We start from the raw sequence: 18,222 nt of genomic DNA, 5'->3' as shown, positions 1-18,222 counted from the left end.
ATCTAGAGTAATTTATATAATATTTTTGGAACATCTTTTTGAAATTAAATTACCTCTATTGACTGCATAATCTTTTAGATACCAAGGTTTAATTTTATGAATAAGCTATGATTTGATAAGAAGTAACTTAGTATGCATCCTGACAGTGGATGTGGACAGCTGAGATGCCTGTTAGAATTTTCCAGAGACAATATTGTGGCTAGTGGCATTGGTAGTGATTTGGAGGGGGTGACTTGTGACTGTTTTCATATCAGATTCTTCACTTGGAGATATTTCAATTTACCTTCCTTTTTCTAAACAAATTGAAAAGAAGTTCAGGAACTCAAACAGGATAAACGTGTGGATCCTGTGTTGATCCATGTGTGCCTTTACTCTGTGCATTCAGAGATTTCTAATTTGTGGTAATCCCTCTAAAACAGTATTTAGTATGGCATCTGGTTACAGAGGTGTTTTAGCTGAAAAAGTAGCAGCTCTATACATTTGGGAGTTAATCCACTACAGCCAAATATACCTTTTGGCAAGGGTAATGGGAAGATGAGGAAATGAAAATATAATACGTTAATATGATGATTATATGATATGGAATAATAACAAACTTTTATTTGTGTCAAAGCTAATTGAAATTTCCTCAAATTCATACTGAATTTGGTAAATTAATTTTTTCAAACTTCTGCTCTTCAAAAAAAAGACATTTTCAAGTGGAATTTTATGATGGGTATCTAGCCTGTCACTTGATTTACAGTTTCTCTTGAATTAAGTAATACTGGCATTTTTAAAATCTGGGGTGGGGGAAAGAAAAGAAAAGAAAAAAGAAAAGAAAAATTACTATCAAAGCTGTCTTTTCTTTGAAAAGTGGTAGGCAGGAATAGTACTTGGTCTGAGAAGAACCTCTTCCATTGTGAGTGGTGTTGCTGCAGGACAATTGGCCAATTGATCCTTCTCTGACAGCCCTGAAGAGTCAAGGTTGCTGGGACAGGAGGGGCATCTTGGTTGCTGTGACAGGGTTACTGAAGTTCCTTAGCCTGTTGCTGTTGCATCCTGCTTGTGGAGATCATCTGGTCCCAAGAAAATTTGCAAAGCTTTCTACAGTTAATACAATAACCATAGTAAATACAAACCCGTGCACTAGCTTATGGTGTTGATCTGCAGGGTTTGGCACACACTATAATACCACTACCTCTTTCTAACATTTAGTCCTTATAGATGCAGTGTACATGAGCCTAAACCAATGGGATTTTGATGTAGAAAGTATATACACACACTTGAAACAGGCTTTTGTGTTGTTGAAGATTGCTTTATGGGGCAGGATCAGTGTGATGGCAAGTATAAGCAAAGACTAAACTCAGCTTTTTTGTTTGTTTACTGGAAAAACCACACATGTTCCTTTCTGGGAAGCTGCTACAAAATCTGCTGATAGGAACCTCACTTCAGATGTATTTGCACCACTAGATTGGAGGCACTTCCTAGAAATGTTTGAATTTAGGGAGTGGCAAATACTTAAAGGATCTTTTGTCCATGTTTGTGTATTTGTTTGGTTGGTTTTTTGTTTTGGTTTTTTTTTTGGTTTTTTGTTTTTTTGTTTTTTTTTTTTTGAGAGGGTGTGTTTTGTGGGTTTTTTGGGATTTTTTTTAAGATCTAGAGGCATTAACATTTCATTCTTAACAAAACTTTTAAGAAAATGTAAATGTGCTACTTCACTAGACAAAATCATATGTAATTTCTAGATTACTGATAAACATTTTATATGGTATCAGGGTACCAACATTTTCTTATTTTGAAAGACTGCATATTCTTATTGATTCTGTGGAAAAGCAACTATAGGTGTTGAATAACAATGACAATCATACACTGAGTAGTGTAAGAGTCATAGAGTAATATTTCAGTTTACTTTCCAGTAATTACCTGTGGACTTTCAAATTATTGCTTTGCTTTTAATGTTCATTAGTCACTGGAAGTGAAAATGGCAAGGAAACCAATAGGTGCATCATCTGGCATATTGTAAATATTTATGGATTTCTTAGCATGATTAGAAAAAATAAGTGGTATTACTCTTTCAGATCAGTAGAGGCACATATTAATTACTACGATAATTGTCTTCTTGAGGACAATGATTTAACACTGTTGGAAATGATGCTGAGACTCCTGATTTCTTATGTCTTCATTAGTGTGCGATAAAAAGTGCATGTTAAAAAGAAAAGAAACCAACAAGTCTTTTATTAAGCTACTCTTGACATAGTTAATTGTAAATTTAATAGCATTGTTGAAGGATATTTAATACTGTTGCTTCAAGTTTTCAACTGTCCCTGAACTTCTCTTATTGTCATGTCACTAGTAGTGAAAAATATCAAATAAGAGCAGTGCATAAAACATCTTTGATAGAAGTCCTTTCCCTCTAAAACTGAAATTTCATAAATACATGTTGGTTCACTCTGCCTGAGTAAACGTTCCATGTCCTTGGCTTGACATATCAATCTGCAGAAATGCATTAAAATGCAAATTCATGTATTTGAGCCCTTGAGCTGTTTCATTTCATCCCTAAAATAAATAATCATCATCATCATCAAATCTTATTAGTCTACCAGTTATTAAAACCAATACTCAGTCATCTGAAAATAATCTGATTAATCTTGTTTGATTTTCAAGTTTAACAGCTTAAACTTGATTTTCAAGTTTAACAAGCTTAAAATATAATTTTTAATGTATATTTTAAAGATTAAACCATGGTTTTATTTAAGTAAAAGTAATGGGAAAAATAATTTAATTGTGGGTTTAACTTCAATTTCTAATAGGACAGGTCTTTCCTCTTTTTTTAAAAAATTATCTTTTTGTACAAGCACTTTTAAAATACAAGTACTGTCCTGAAAATTAACTGACATAAAAACGGAGATGAGGGTATACAGTTGGGATGTTTCTGCTTCATTTACCAGGATTATTAAAGTTGCAAGGTTATGATAATGTAGGTTCCAGAAATGCCCATCAGAATAAAATACATTACATCTGTGTTCTCACAAGCTTAATATTAGATATCTTATTATGAGACTGCAAACAAAAAGAGATTAGGCTAAGAGGGAAGAAGTCATATCTTTCAAAAAAGTGCACTGATTTCCCCAAGTTTGGAAAAGATTTGGGAAAAAGATGATCCAGGAAAAAGAACAAGCTGATGGCTATGTATAGGATTGACAAGTAGTGTGCAATTTGCTCCAGAAAAAATACTTTCAGTTAATTCTATTTATATTTGTTACTTACATTTAATTGCAGTAATTCTGCAAAAGACCTGTATGTCAAAGCAGACAGTTCATTAAAGGACCACACAAGAAATAATAGAGTAAAGACAACATTTTGGAAAGCAGCTGTGAAAGTAAATGTCATGGATCTGATGACAGGACTTTACCTTGAAAATCATGTTAATGTCAAAACCCATTTTGAGATATAAAATGAATGCACTTTGTAACAGAGATAAGACATGGAAAAAATCATCATGTGAAAGAATTCCATGCGAACAGGCACTCACTGCAATGTTTAGCTTGGAAAAGAAAGAAATAGACCAAAGTATATTTCCAGCTTGGCACAATTCTTCATGGAATTCTGTGATATTGACATTGTGGAGCCAAAACTTTAGGAAAGGAACAAGTGAAGACATTTCACACCTGCATGTGCACTATTTATATTTGAAATCACACATTGGTTTGATTTCAGCTGATCTTGGAAATTAAAAAATTTTGGATCTGTTGAGCAGAGTACTGGGAGACCATCTGGAAATCCCAGGTAACTGACAAACTAGCCAAGTACCATGATGTGGCAGGGAATACCAAAAGCAAAGGAGGTGAAAGGCTCCACTGGGCTTTGTTGTCACTCCTGAGCTGACAGAAAGGTAGGATGGAGCTGCTTCATACAGATAAAAAGTGTGCCCTGTCATGGTATCCAGTAAACAGAAACCTGCTGTGCTTAGTAAAGGTGGGGAATTCCCAAGCAGTTGCTCTTAGGAGCAGTTTTGCTTCTCTGCCATCATCCAGCTTTACAATGAGAGGAGAAAAAGCAGATAAAAAAGGAGGCATGCTGGAATAGTTCTTCATTCTTGGAATGTTCCATGCATGTGTGATTAATGATAAAGATTACTTGAAATTATTTGATGGAGTTTTAATCTGTTAAAAAAAGAGCATATAACACTGTGGGTTACCATTTTAGATCCTGCGTTGTGTACCTTTCATATATAATGCCCAGAAGAACCCCACGATTTGTTATAGGCTGTGGTTATGTAGTGGAAAACTGAATCAAAATCACACTTGAATGAATATAATTCATCAGAAAAAAATTAAATTCATTTCAATAATCAATAAGCATTTAGATATGATTCACTCAGAAGGAAATCAGCCATCTCCTTTTAACTTGATCTGTTTATGCATTACAAATATAAACCAATGTGAGTGAAAGACCTGAAAGACCTGCATACTGCTGAAATAAGAGTTCCAATATCTGGACTAGTCTATTCCATGCCCTCTCAGGTTATTCATATTTCTTCTTAAAATAAAAACAATTATTTTCTCTTAAGGTAAAATTTCAGATAAAGTTTCTGATGTATTATCTCAAACTTTTAATTGGATTCCAAGATTTATGACTATACCTTCAAGTTGTGTGAATATTAATTTATTTTCAGTGGCCAACATTTAATGCTTTGAATATTCTTCATGTAAGGATTTTATTTCCACATAAGTCAGTATACCTGCTATGTTCTTGTAAAACATGACTACTTCTGCTGAACAGGTGTCATCTGCATTGTAAAATAACTGTCTAATATGGGAAGCTTTTAGGCAAAACCACCGTAATTTAGTTTGCTTAATGTCAGACATGAGCCCACACTACAACAGAAGTGCTCTAAATGTCAAAACAAATCAATTTTGCAAATGTCAGACCAACATTAATGAAAGCTCAGCTCTTTCACTAAGAATACTCTCCTAATTCATAATAAATACTGCAATTTATACCGCGGTCATTTATAACAGAAGATGTGCATACAGTTACCACCACTGTTATGGATTTCCCTTCACAGTTCAGGTGTATACTTTAAAACCCTGTGTATTATAATGACAGAAGTTTCCAATCACAGAATAATCTAGGTAGAAAAGAACCTCAAAAGGCTAACTAGCCTGCTCAACCTTTTTTTTTACACTTGGAACACAGTGTTCTGGTATAGTGTCCTGAGGCACCCAAGAAAAATGTGGCTTTGAAAACTGAGGTAAATAAATAAGTGATTACCTCAGCCTTTTCCATGTGGTTACCCTCCTTCAGTAACAGGGCCACTTTCTGGGATCTTCCTTCTATTCATATCAGTATAATATGTATAAAAATGTACATTCATGTAATTTATAACACATGGAAAGCTGGATATTTAGCAATTAACAACTCGACTACTTTAAGCAAATGAGTCCTGTCATTGAAGTGAAAACTCTAAGTGCCTTGATGAATTAGAAAAGAGAACCAGTACCATGTGACTCAATATACCAAGTGCAGGTAAATATCACAGCTGTTGTTTAGAATATCTGTGGCTCATCCTTCAAAAAGATTGTATTTGAAGAACTTTGAGATAGTGAAGAAATTTCAGACCACCAACAAAAATTTTCCATCATAGATATTAAAAAATCATGTATTTTGCTGTTTAATTAGTTATCTGCAATAAACTATATGGAATAAATGCCTGTTATATGGTTAGACAAGGAGTAGCCATGTCACTTGTAGATGAAAGATGATTATTCTTGCAAGCAGAATACACAGTTGTGCTTAGACACTGACTATGTCCATTCCCTCTTGACCCATCATCTGATACTGAATGAAAGATAATTATCTAGAGAAAGTGTATTCTGTATACAAATGGTATTTATATCATTTAGAGACCTCAGCAAAATTATAAGGAGTATATTTGCCCCACCTAAGCCCTTAGTAAATTATCATCAAAATAACAAAAATATTCTGAAAGGTTTAGGTATGGTGTTTGGTGATTACACTTCTTTCCTGTAAATATATAACGTATACCTCACTAACCTTACATTTACCACATGAAAAATGACACTTATTTTTCAGATCAGTTTGTAGAAGGCAACATGATGGTTTTCTAGAAGTCATAAGCAGCTATGTTGCAGTCCCAGACTCTGTCTGTATCTAGACTCAGACTGGGGAGTGCACTCCGGTTGCTGAGTTTGACTTTCTTGCAGCATGTTGGGAAAAAAGCTGAAAACCATTCACTTCCTATTCCCATTCCCTACCACCTCTGTTTGGAAAAATTTTGAGCATGAAAACTGGAGAGCATCATGGAAGGCCAGGCCTCATTGCAGAGTCTACAGGACACGTATATTCTCAAGGACATCTAAAGTAGCTTGTTTCACTGGTGTCTTCTCTGCTACATTGTGCTTCATGCAGGTTGTCACCCATATTGAAGAACATATAATATAAAGAAATGAAGCAAGCTTTTTTAGGGAATATTAATTAATCTTTCACACTAGTTTGCAAACGAGAGAGAACAGCAGGAAGTACAGCTTCTGCAATTTTGACTAAAACCAGTTTGGCTGTTAGTTTGGATGACAATGTTATTCAATTTATGCTTAATTGAATGAAATTATTTCCAAGGAATGATGATACATACATGTATAGCAAAACTTAACAGGATAATGATTGGTGGAAACCTCTAGGTCTGACTGAGCAAGATGTTCTCTCAGGTGAAAAGTTTCAAAAGGACTATTTTGGACCAGGTGAGGACTATTCAGTGGGCTTCCTTAAAAGCACTTCAAAGACTACATGGGGTTTTACCTCACTAATCTGTGCTTGTGCCCCTCTACCCTACATCTGACTTCTCCAGTTTTTAGTGAACACTTTTAAAAATATCTGTGAATCAGGAAAAGAGACATTTCACAATATTTTATATTTTAAGAAGTGCTTAGCCTTGAGAGTTGGAGAACTCTTCTGAAAATTAGCAATCATTTCTGGAGGACTCATCTTTCATAGTGTGTTTATCAGCATGAATAGCTGCCATATCTCAGTAATAGTAAGGGAAAAATCCTGCCTTGCAAAACAGAGGAATTTGCTCAAACATGATCCATCTGGTAAAAAACTCCTTGACATTGTTTTACTCTTATCTTATCTTGTTGATATATTTCAAAATTATTGCATCTTTAAAGTTCAGAGGATACTAATTATCATAATGTTTAGTCCTGGACCAACCTCAGCTCACCACTGGAAGTCTTTAAATCATTGTTGGCATTACTGTTTCACCATCTCATGCAATTGTGCCATTATGATGACTTTAGAGTAATTTTAACTGAAGTATTTTGTTCCTAACATTTTATTTTATCTCTGCCATCAAAAAATCATATTCATAAACAAGAAGTACTTTAAATATATATCTTTAGTCTTCCAAAATAATACATTTATTTCCAAATTTTTGATATGTATTGTATTACTAAGAGGCAATCTAAAATATCCCCCCATGACCTAGTGATAACGCTTTTGTTTCCTTATCATTAACAAGGATTAAGGAGTTTAAAAATCTACTGAAATTATTTATAATGGTTTCTTCCAAGCAGGAATTTCACCCAAAGTGAAGTCTGGCAGTACAATTTTACAGCTCTGGGATTTACCTCTTACAAGCTATTGTAAAGAACATATTTCATCCTACTGGGCACAAAACAAGTGTATCACTCACTTTTAGTGTGTATATACCACACCTAGTAAGGTAGGCAATGTAATGCATGTTCTGCTCAGAATTGTTAGTATTTCTAGCAATGTTTGTCACATTTTTATGCCCATTATTTCACTGGTCCTAGAGTACAAAGAGGAGTAATTTGGTCAGGAAACACCAGAACTTTAAAATGGATATATTATACCTACCTAGTCAGTAGAATGCATGACAGTAATTTTAACACTATTATTAAATTGACTTCCCTTTCTTATTCAGTGACAGAGCCATATGTGGCCACGTGGGCAAAATAAATTTTGTACTGAATGCCAGAAGGTTTTCCTTTGTTATTCTAATCCATTTCTGGTTCCACACTGTTGGTATATAGAGCATGAGGGCTCACTTGGTATTCAGTCCATGCAGTCTGCAAAAATCAGACTGCTGTGGGGGACTAACGTGATTACAGCAGAATGGTGTCTGCTCTCTCTTTGACATAATTGTCTCTGTGTAGCCAGAAAGGTACCCACACTTGAGACAGAATTGTTAGCTAAAGTTTACTGGCCTTGAAATAAATGCTTTTATATTAAGTAAAACACTTTTCTTTCAATTTTGATTAAATAATAATCGGTGCATCCTTTGGCTTTTTGCTGGTTTTTTCTTTGTTTGCTTTGGATTTTGGTTTTTTTTTTTTTTTTCTGAAAATCTTAAGCAAAGTTTGCACCCTCACTGTTACACAAAAATAATGGAATATCCTTGAGCTTTTATTGGTGACTACTTAAAAAATTGAGTGTGACACCAAGGAGGTAGCTTTTTCTGGGTTAAAAAGAAATTGCGACCATAAAAGAAATTGTGACCATCCTGCTGGCTATAGGATATACTGAAGTGTTAAAGAAGTTTCCCTGTCTGACCACCCAGGAACCATTCTGGCAGACACACTCACACCAGCTGAGCTGGAATCGGGGTCCATTCACAGCTACACAGCCCACACTGAGAGTCATGTCAGGCTTCCTCACCAGCTCAGCCCCAGGTGTCCAATAGCAGAGTCTCAGACATCCAGACCCTTCAGATTATTTAATCTTGGTCCAAAAACTAAATAACAAAATAGCAAAATAACAACATGATCTGGTGCCTCTGAGGAAGGACCCAGAACAAAGGAACCCCTGGGCTTTTCCACCCTCACTGTCCAAGGGTGGAAAATTCTTTAGGTCTTTGGTCCTGCTGTCTTTCAGTGTCCAGTGCCCTGGCTGGGCCAAGGATCCCCAGGCTCTTTGTTCTGCCAAGGGTCAGCTCATCTTCCTGCTTGGGGCTCCCACCCAGAGCTCAACTTGCTGCTCCCACTTCAGCTGCACCCTGAGCTACCTGCACTGAAGAGGTCATGCATGCTTCTCACAGAATTTTGTCCATGTATAAAACATATAGACTTCCTTTGGCTGACTAATTTCTTGTATATTTGATAGCTGCACAGTGAGGCAAATTCAATGGGTTCTGCCAACTTACTGCAACATTTTCATATTTTTACGAATGACAAAATCTGTTTTGTTTTTATTACATTCATATTTAAAGGCAGTTAAAATATCTGAACTTTTAGATTTATAATGCATTTACAATATATTAACAAGTATAATTTTTAAATATAGACTTGTAATTAGTAACTAATAACATTTTACCTTTGGTTTAATTGCTGATACAAAGAAGAATTAAGAGCAGAAGCTACTTGAATGCATTCTGCAGATCATTTATAAAACTTGAAAGTGTATATGCATGTGCCCTTTTGGATTTTGTTGCCTTTTTTTTTTTTAATTTAATTTTGAAAGTAGTATATTTATCAGTTTTATAAATACAGAAATGCTGACACATATGTTTAAAATATTTGCAGTGCTTTGAAAAACTGAGGCTGCAGATGGCTGGATTTGTGAATTTTAAGTGATTTGGATATGAATTATAGTACATATTGTGCAAAAGAACTTCAAAACCACTGTTTTGAAGATGACTCTAAAAGAGAGTGAAATATAATACTGAGAATGTAATTTACTTTCTGTAATACCAGTTAAAGATGGGGAGGGCCAGAAAATACAGAATGTCTTCAATAAAGACATTGGCACTGGGAGTATAGCAAGATGCTTTAAATCCAGTAGGCTCTCAATAGTAAGGAAATTTTACTCATAGATTTTTATTTTCTAAATTTTTAGGGTTTATTCCAAACTAGCTCAGATCTCCAAACACCATTCTGACTGTTCAGTTTGATCAGCTGGAACATTTCTATCTGAACATTTGCACATAGAGTTATTTAATCTCATATATTTTAATCAACAAAATATGAAATAATTAGACAGAAGAAGGTATCTTTCTTAGCTTTAATAGGTGTCTGGAGAAAGAGAGACAAAATGAGAAAAAATTCTCTGTCTCTTCTCTCCAGATTTATCCTGTGTAAGATATGTCATTTATATGCTTTTGTCAAAGTGTGTGAAACTGTAAGCTGTGTCTGGAAATTAAGCAAGGTTCTCTTACAAATGTGGTAGAAACATTAGAACTGAGTCTTCTTTACAGAGCACGGTTTATTGCTTACTGTACTCATTTGAGCATAACATACCACCCACCACTTGACAGGGTGCCATGGTTGTGCTCTTCTGCATGCCACATATCTTTTCCTCCTTGCTGAGCACAGTCTTGTGCTACTGGGCTGAAACTTCACCTTGACATTTGCCAAAATGCTCTGTTTCAGGTCACTGTGCAGCTGTTCTCTTCCTCATGTACAGATATCCTCCCTTGCTGCCTGAAGCATTCACATTTGTCTGAGCCTGAGCTGCTAATCTCCCCTTGCTGCTACAGGATCTGATTTTCAGTATGTCCTTGTTGTGTATTTAAGGAGGTCTTCTCAGTCTGCTCTGGGAATGGTGTGCCCAAGGTGTGGTGTTCAGGCTTGCAGTTGCTTTACAATTTTAGCTTCAGTTATGCTGCTTCTGTCCCTCTCTGTGAACTGTAATGGATTTCTTTGGTAGTGCCTGGTAATTGTCTTTTTGTCTGTCTGTACTACAACACCCATAAAAATAACACAGTGCAACAGGCTGTCCTCAGCCTGCGTACAGGTAACTTTATGCCAAGATCTGTCCAACCTTATGCAAGTCTGTTTAACTTAGAAAAAATACAGGAAATAGAAGGTGACACATTTTTTTTTTTTTTTTTTTCCTCCTGGAAGAGATCCCTTGGAAAGATGAAAAGCAGAATTAAGTTGCTGTACTACCCCGTGAATTATTATGGTGGCAACAGGTCCCATTCTTTAGTTGAATGTTCACAGAACAATTTTGGGTTACAAAGAGGTTCCAAGGGATCAAGATTGGACAAAAAGCAATGTGCAAATGTAACGCCTATGAAACTGAGTGTCAATGAAGAATGTTTTCTTGCAAAATCTGGGACTTCCTCCAACTTATAAATATAGCGGTTTTTGGACATGTTACCATTTCTGTAATGGTATGTTTTGCTTATTAAATGCTAATATTTTCAGAACCTGGTCATTTGATATGATGAAAAGTATAATTTACAAATTGCTGGCTGTGCAAGGATGATTTGTGCCTTCCATTCCGAGCTTTACTGTAACCTGCAGCTTTGGCTGAAACTTTTCTATATTGCCTGATTGACTTTTTTTTTTTAATGCTTCAAATTGCTAAGCAACATTATTTTTTCTTCTATTGTGCACTTTGATTTCAGCTTTCTGCACAGGATAGCATAATGTGGGTAAGTTTGTGTAATAAATAGAGCAGATACCGCTGTGGTGTACCTTGATGTGGCTGCTCCTTCAGGTGAACAGGCAATATTAGTAGCAAGGGCTTGTCTAGAAAAGGGCAGCTAGGGAAATATAATATGTAGGACATAACGTGGATCATGTCTCAGGCCTCTTGAGAGAGAGGTTAACATGGTGAAAGGAATATCATAAAACTACAACTTGCATTGCTATAATCATGTGCTATAAATCCACACAGAGCAAAGTAACTTGTGAGGTGATTTGGACTTCCTGTAGGTCTGTTAGACTCAGTGCTAAAACAGCTGCCATCACTTAACATCCATCACCTAATAAAGTTCTGCTGCATAATTCACAATTTCGTTTTATTTCTGTATTTAATTATACTTCAGTATATGTTTACTTTATAAAATACAACAAAATGCTTCAAAGTCTTATTCCCAAAATATAGAAGCCTTACCAAAGAATTATCACTAGCTAGAAGAAGATGCCTTATTAGGTATCTCAAGAACTTATAAAACATGAATATCAAAATCTCTTCAAATGCTGCTTAAGCGAGCACTTTTTAAAAACACATTTTGGTATAATATAGCTTCAGGACATGTAACTGCAGAACTGTAATAAATTGCATTATTTCAAATGTCTTTGTTTTCCTAAAAAATTCTGTGTGGGGCCATGTTTTACCCTAGAGTGTCTCAGCTTGGTGTACTTAGAGAAATTACACTGATTTGTTTCTTTACAGGAAACTTTGTGCTCAAGCCTTCTACATTTCATTATAGATTGGCAGTTTAAACAAGAAAAGGAAATTTACTGAAGAGATCTAGATCTCATTTCATCATTGCAAGCAAAAGAGACAGGGCATGCACTCAAACAAATATTACATATTCTAATCCTGGTTTTCCTGAATAAACCGAGTGCTGTACTGCGAAATGTGTTGCTGTTTTTTTTTTAAACCTAGATCATATCAGATAATTAATTTTATACTTCATGACAGCAGGCCCTTTTTTTTCTTTTTCCAGGCGACAGAAGGAAAATTAAAGTTTGATTTCTTTAGTGCTTAGACATTCCAGACAATGCATTTTTATTGTGCCAGCTACATAAGTGATTTTCTGTGTCACCTTTTTTATATCTCAGTACAAATACAGAGAAGAAACAACTGTATTTGTAATAGTGAGAAGTTATTTTATTTTCCTTTACCCTTTCTCTAGTTGAAGGCAAGGAGGCAATAATGCTACAACAGAAAAGGCCTTTGTAGATGTACACAGATGGGTTATATGGTTGAATTGGTCTCTCAGAAAGTTGAAGGCTGAGTGATAATGAAGTTGATGGAAATGGATATTATGTTGTCTTTTACTAATTTGTGGTTGATAAGCTACTCAATAATTTACACTGAGTGATTTAAGCACTTACAAACAAATTCCAGCCTACCTCCCAAGCTAAAGCAAACAAACCCTCGAGATAAATGTACAAAGAAAGAAGTATTTTGAGAGGAGGGATGGGGATTTGGGATGTTTTTTATTTTGCTTTGTGGGTTGGTTTGTTTGGGTTTTTTGGTTGGGATTTTTTTGTTTTGTTTTGTTTTGTTGGTGGATTTTGTGTTGTTTTTATTTGTTTTGTGTGGGTTTTTGTTCTTTGTTTGTTTTCTGTTTGGACTTTTCTCAGTATGACTGTTAACTGAAGATGAATTCTGTGATCTCCAAAGCCAGTCAAACTTCTTTTGGTATAAATTGGCTTCATTTCACCTCGATCCTGTATCAACTCCAAAATCCCCCATGTGTCTTTTGATCTTCTCACAAGGGAAAAAATACAAGACTGAGACTTTTGGGGAGCTAAGCCAGGTATTTTATGACAGGCTGACTGTTAGCCACAGGTTAACTCATTAGCTGGATACTAAGAGTATTAAACAGTTGTGGTTTTCCCACTTTTTCTCAGTAAGGACAGCGATTTGTATCTCTCTCCAATATGTAACTACTAAGCAGTTTTTCAAACAAAGTCTGGGATTTGAATTATCTACCCACCCTTAAAGTTGACTGATAGTCACCTGAAAGATCAAAAACTATTGACTAACTTAAAAATCCTGTATATTTAATTTATTTGAGAATCTAGACTAAGAGCAAGATACTATTCTGCCTTCTCACACTGCTGCACAATAGAAATAATAGTCAGATTTTTTTTCATTTCACCTGTCCTGGCTCTGCCAATGATTTTTCAATGTCAGTAAAGCAAGGTTTGACAAAGTAGTGGACTGCACCTTTTGTTTGCATGTTTAGTGTGAAGCAGAAGTATTCTGTTATACTCTCATAAGTGAAATGAAATTTAAATTAATTCCTACAGATTTGAACTTTACTGATGTATATATCACTACTATTTTTTTGGTCAGAAAAACTTTGTAATACATAATCTTGTAGTAATATTTATGGTGCAAGTCTGACTCTGTGAAGATGACTAACTTAGTCTGTTGAAGATAGCATAAAGATATGGGATTTATCAGAATACATAGTTGATAGCTCATCAGTACAAGAGGAAAGGACGAGAGACAGAATATGTGATAAATGAGACACCCAAACAGGTAAACCAGATGGGAGAGGAAATAACAGAGAGAGTAACAAAGATCATATCTCTGGTCACTGATGAAGGGAAAACTGAAGAAATCACTTGGGCCTTTGAAGAAGTTAACCAGAACTTTGTAGTTGAGAAGTAACTAGGGAAACAAGATAATTATTGGACCTCCAGGAAAAGCGTTTTTATTGGAATTTTGAGGATGTTTGCGGGATTTTATAAAATTTATACGGATATTCTGAGGGCATTGTGTGCACGTGGAGAACTATTACAGGGTCTTTAGGAGAAGGGCAAAGGCAGGGAAAGGTAGGAACTGAGCTGGATCAGAGAGAAGCAAGCAAAGGAAAGGAGATGAGTGAAAAATTGCAGCTGCATATAAGCTGCTGATCAGTCTGCTTGTGAGGCCAAGTACTGTGCCTGACTACTATAGTCTGTCCTCCCTTCTTATTAATTTTTTCCTGTCTATTTTCTGTGTGACCTTGTTCTCCATTGTGTATCTAGCAGAGATAGGACCTGCTAACAAATTTCAAGCCAGGCTAGCTAGGGAGGAAGAAGGCATCTTCAAAGACTCAAGATCTGAACTGGTGAATGAATAAGGTATGTAGGATCCTGACAGGAATATTTATTAATTTAGGCCATGCAAATATTTAGTGGTTCTATGAATATCAGTGTGCTTGTGAGGTGAAAATATGTGTCCTGATAAATAGGCTTTGGTGCAGGTATTTACATTCATCTTGACTTTAAAGGTATTTGGAAGAATTAATTTCTATTCAGGTATTTCAATTCTTGAATAAAAAGAATAATTTACTTGAGGGTTTTGTACTTGCAATTACCTTGTTTGCAAATGTTTGCTGGGTTTTGTAAAAGAGAAAAGACATGCATGTAGTTTTCCAAAACTGATGATAAAACTTTGTTAGCTTTATGAAATGCCAGAAAAAAAGACATTTATAATTTATAATATTTTGGAATTTATTATATTTTGTAGCAATATAATAGCTGGTAAATCCCTTGGAGCACTAATATTGAAAACACACATTGGAGTCTTGTTGATAACACTTTCTTAGCAGACATTCATGTTGAGTTTTGAGGTTGGTTTGCATTTTAATCCTAATTTTATATTCAGTCCGTGATCTGTAGTATCTGAGACTTATGAATAACATCATATCAGAGGTTATTGGTGTTAGTCACTAAAAATCAATCCTGAACAGCCAGGTTACCTGGTGAAAGCCTGGGGGCAATGAGGTCTACTCTTGGGGGTTGACTGTATCAGCCTTATGTCACACTACCTGGCAGAGAAAGGAGCAGTGCTTATCCCAGCCCCTGGAAAAGGCACTTGGATTAAGCTTTCTGCTTGAAAAATGGTAATGAGAAATTATATATTGTGTTCATAGCAGGGAAGAGTGAGTTTGTGTGACATAAACAGCAATGGGAATTTTGCTGACAAGATCAAGCTTATATGTCAAAGTTCAGAGGGGGAAATGTTTTTTGGTGTATTTTTCCCCCTGTTGCTGTTGTTATTAGAGAACCTGAAACTCCAGTCATGTTTGTCTTCACTTTCCCATACCTAGTGACCATTAATTTCATGGTAACAGGTAATTTCTGTTTTTTTTTTTTTTTTTTTTTTTTAAGCCTCATTATACTGTTAGTATGATGATCTTTTATCCTTCTGACTTCTCTCATGTGACTTTCTTCATCCAGGTGCCTCCAAAAATAGAAACAACCTGGCCCATACTTGAAACTGTCATACTTAGAGTTTTCTTGTTTTAAATGAATAGAAGGTATAACAAGGACTGTTAGCCCTTCTTTTCCCTCCTATATACCATGTCTACTGTCATTAGCACACAGACATTTGGTGTGATCTCCCTTTCTGGAGATGTTGAAAACCCATCTGGATGCTTCTCTGTGTAACCTGGTATTAGTGACCCGGCCTTGGCAAAGGGATTGAACTAGATAATCTCCAGAGATCATCCAAGTGAGAAAGACATTCAGACTCTGCAGAGTATTGCTAAAAATGCCATTTATTAGCGATAAAACTATAAAGACAGAATAGTATCAATAACATTACATCCCTTCAGATGCTGGTAACCCTAATTTGTGCTGCCTTGAAAGGGCTTCCCATCAGGACCTGAAATCACTGGTACTAACAGGGAGCTGTGAACAGGTTCCCTTGTAATAATCAAAGCTGAAATTTATATTGTGCCCATGTGATATGGCCTCAATGCCAGGCTGTGCATGTAGCACAGCATGAGCCAGGGATGACTCAAATGGTATCTTGACCACAACTCCTTGGTGTGCAATGGTCTTCCAGCCATGGTCGTTGTACTGCTCAAAAAGGAGTATACTCAGGGTGACTGTAGCATTCCCAGTCACCTAGAAGCTGTTGTCCTAGGGGAACATGAAGACACTATTAATGTAATAAATAACAAAATGAGCTTTCTTCTCCACAACCCTGGCTAAATAAAGAGAATTAAAACAAATTAAATATAAGATACTCTTGTTATAGGAGAACCCGATAGTAGTTACTTGAATGATAACCCAAATTATCTATTTTAGGCAGTTTTTACAAATTAAGAGGAGAATCTATATTAATAATGAAGTAGAGTTGAGACAGTGGGTGCTGATTTCATATCAGAATTTCAAAAGACACTTATGCTTGTTGACTGATAAAAGTATTTGTTCTTACAATTCACTGTTGCCATATAGCGGTGCTCCAGCAAAAAAATGATAACTCTTACTCTGACCTCACATTCCTTAAAATTGTGCTTGTTCAGAGGTTATCTGGTTTCTTTTTTTTTCCTCATTCCTTACCTTCTCTGGAGACCTAACTAAGTCTGAGCTGAGAGCTGAGGGTCACAGCTTGTTAATTACTACAATTAACTGACTTCTGCTGACTCAGTTCAAGAAGTCTATTACAAAAGAGATGAATTAGCAGGATTCCAAAGTTAAACTTGCATTGTGTTAATATTATACTGACAATGTCCAGGTACGTTATAAGTGATACTGATTTACAAGCAACATGTAATGGAAATTCTCAAAGTTTCAAATTTTTTTGAATGAAAGAGAAAAGTCAAATTTCTGAAATGCTTGTGCAAATCTTTATGGTCATTCAGCATATATGAATTCAAAAAAAATATTCAGGCTGAGATAAAACTGCTGTCTGCAAAATATCAATCATAAAATTAAACAGTTATCTTCAAATAAAAATATTTTTTGTTTGTTTTGGTTTTGATGGGTTTGTTTGTTTCTATTTGGTTTGTCTTTTTAGTTTTTTACTTGTTGGAAGAAGTGGAAAATACAATAGAGGGCTATTTTTTTTCCTCAAAAATCAAATTCTAAAGTCAGTAACACTGCTACATAGGGAAAACCCTGATTCTTATAATTCAAAAAAATGTCTGCAAAACATAAAGTAGAAATAATGGAGCTTATATTTCTCAAAATGGTTGGACTTTTCATGTGAGTATTTAGGAAGAACAGAAAGGATGTTATAATGTTTTACAAAGGGTTGAAATGTTGCCTATTTCTAATCTGTACTTTCTAAAAATGTTTCACGAGTTACAAGGGTGAAAATTACAAAAAGCAGCACATCTCTCCATAGTGAATTCAATGTCACAAGACAAAACCATGTACAGTGTTATTGATACTGAACCTAGATGAAAAGTTTAGCTTAAAAAGGGTAAGTCTACACAATTTTCCATGATTATAGAAAATAACTTTTCTTAGGAAAGAAATCTGTAAAATACAGTGCTGTAGTAAATACCAGTTTGATATCATTACTATGCAATGGAGGAGAATGCAAGGAATGGGCATTCATTCAATCTTCATTCTAATTGCACATTTAAAACCTATGTCTAAGAAGACTTGTGATTTTGAGCAGAAATAAAGAAGATTCTGCTGGAAATTCATATTAGTTTATTCTCCCTCAGGTGATACCACAGAATAGTTAACTGATCCCATTTTATGGACAGGAGAGTAAAGAAATAATTAAAACTAAAGACAAGGCATTATTCTTTTTGTCTTCTATTCAAGTGTATACCAGCTGCAAATTTAGTAGTTGACATTAAATCCAAGCAGAGCCTGAAAAGTGAACTGTATTTCTTCTGTCACAGTAACAGACTGGTAGATGGTTCTACTCTGAACTGCCTGAAGGGAGAATTCTTTTCTACCCTATGTTCTTTTCTATCTGATTTCCTTTTTCCTATGAAAAAGTTAACATTGATTTTCTTGTTGAAGATGAGTTGTGGCCGCTCCCATCAACGCAAAAAGT

The 18,222-nt window shown here is 35.3% G+C and overlaps 1 protein-coding gene across 3 annotated transcripts in view; it reads left to right on the top strand.

The window, feature by feature from the left end:
- The window catches only part of CDH18 (cadherin 18), a 527,119-nt gene that overhangs the window by 69,348 nt on the left and 439,549 nt on the right, over positions 1-18,222 (top strand). The gene's annotated exons all lie outside the window — the stretch shown is intronic.

The sequence above is a fragment of the Anomalospiza imberbis genome, chromosome 1 (assembly GCF_031753505.1).
Source record: "Anomalospiza imberbis isolate Cuckoo-Finch-1a 21T00152 chromosome 1, ASM3175350v1, whole genome shotgun sequence".
NCBI classification, from domain to species: Eukaryota; Metazoa; Chordata; class Aves; order Passeriformes; family Viduidae; genus Anomalospiza; species Anomalospiza imberbis.
The sequence above is the reverse complement of the archived record's forward strand: the minus strand, read 5'-3'. Positions and strand labels throughout refer to the sequence as shown.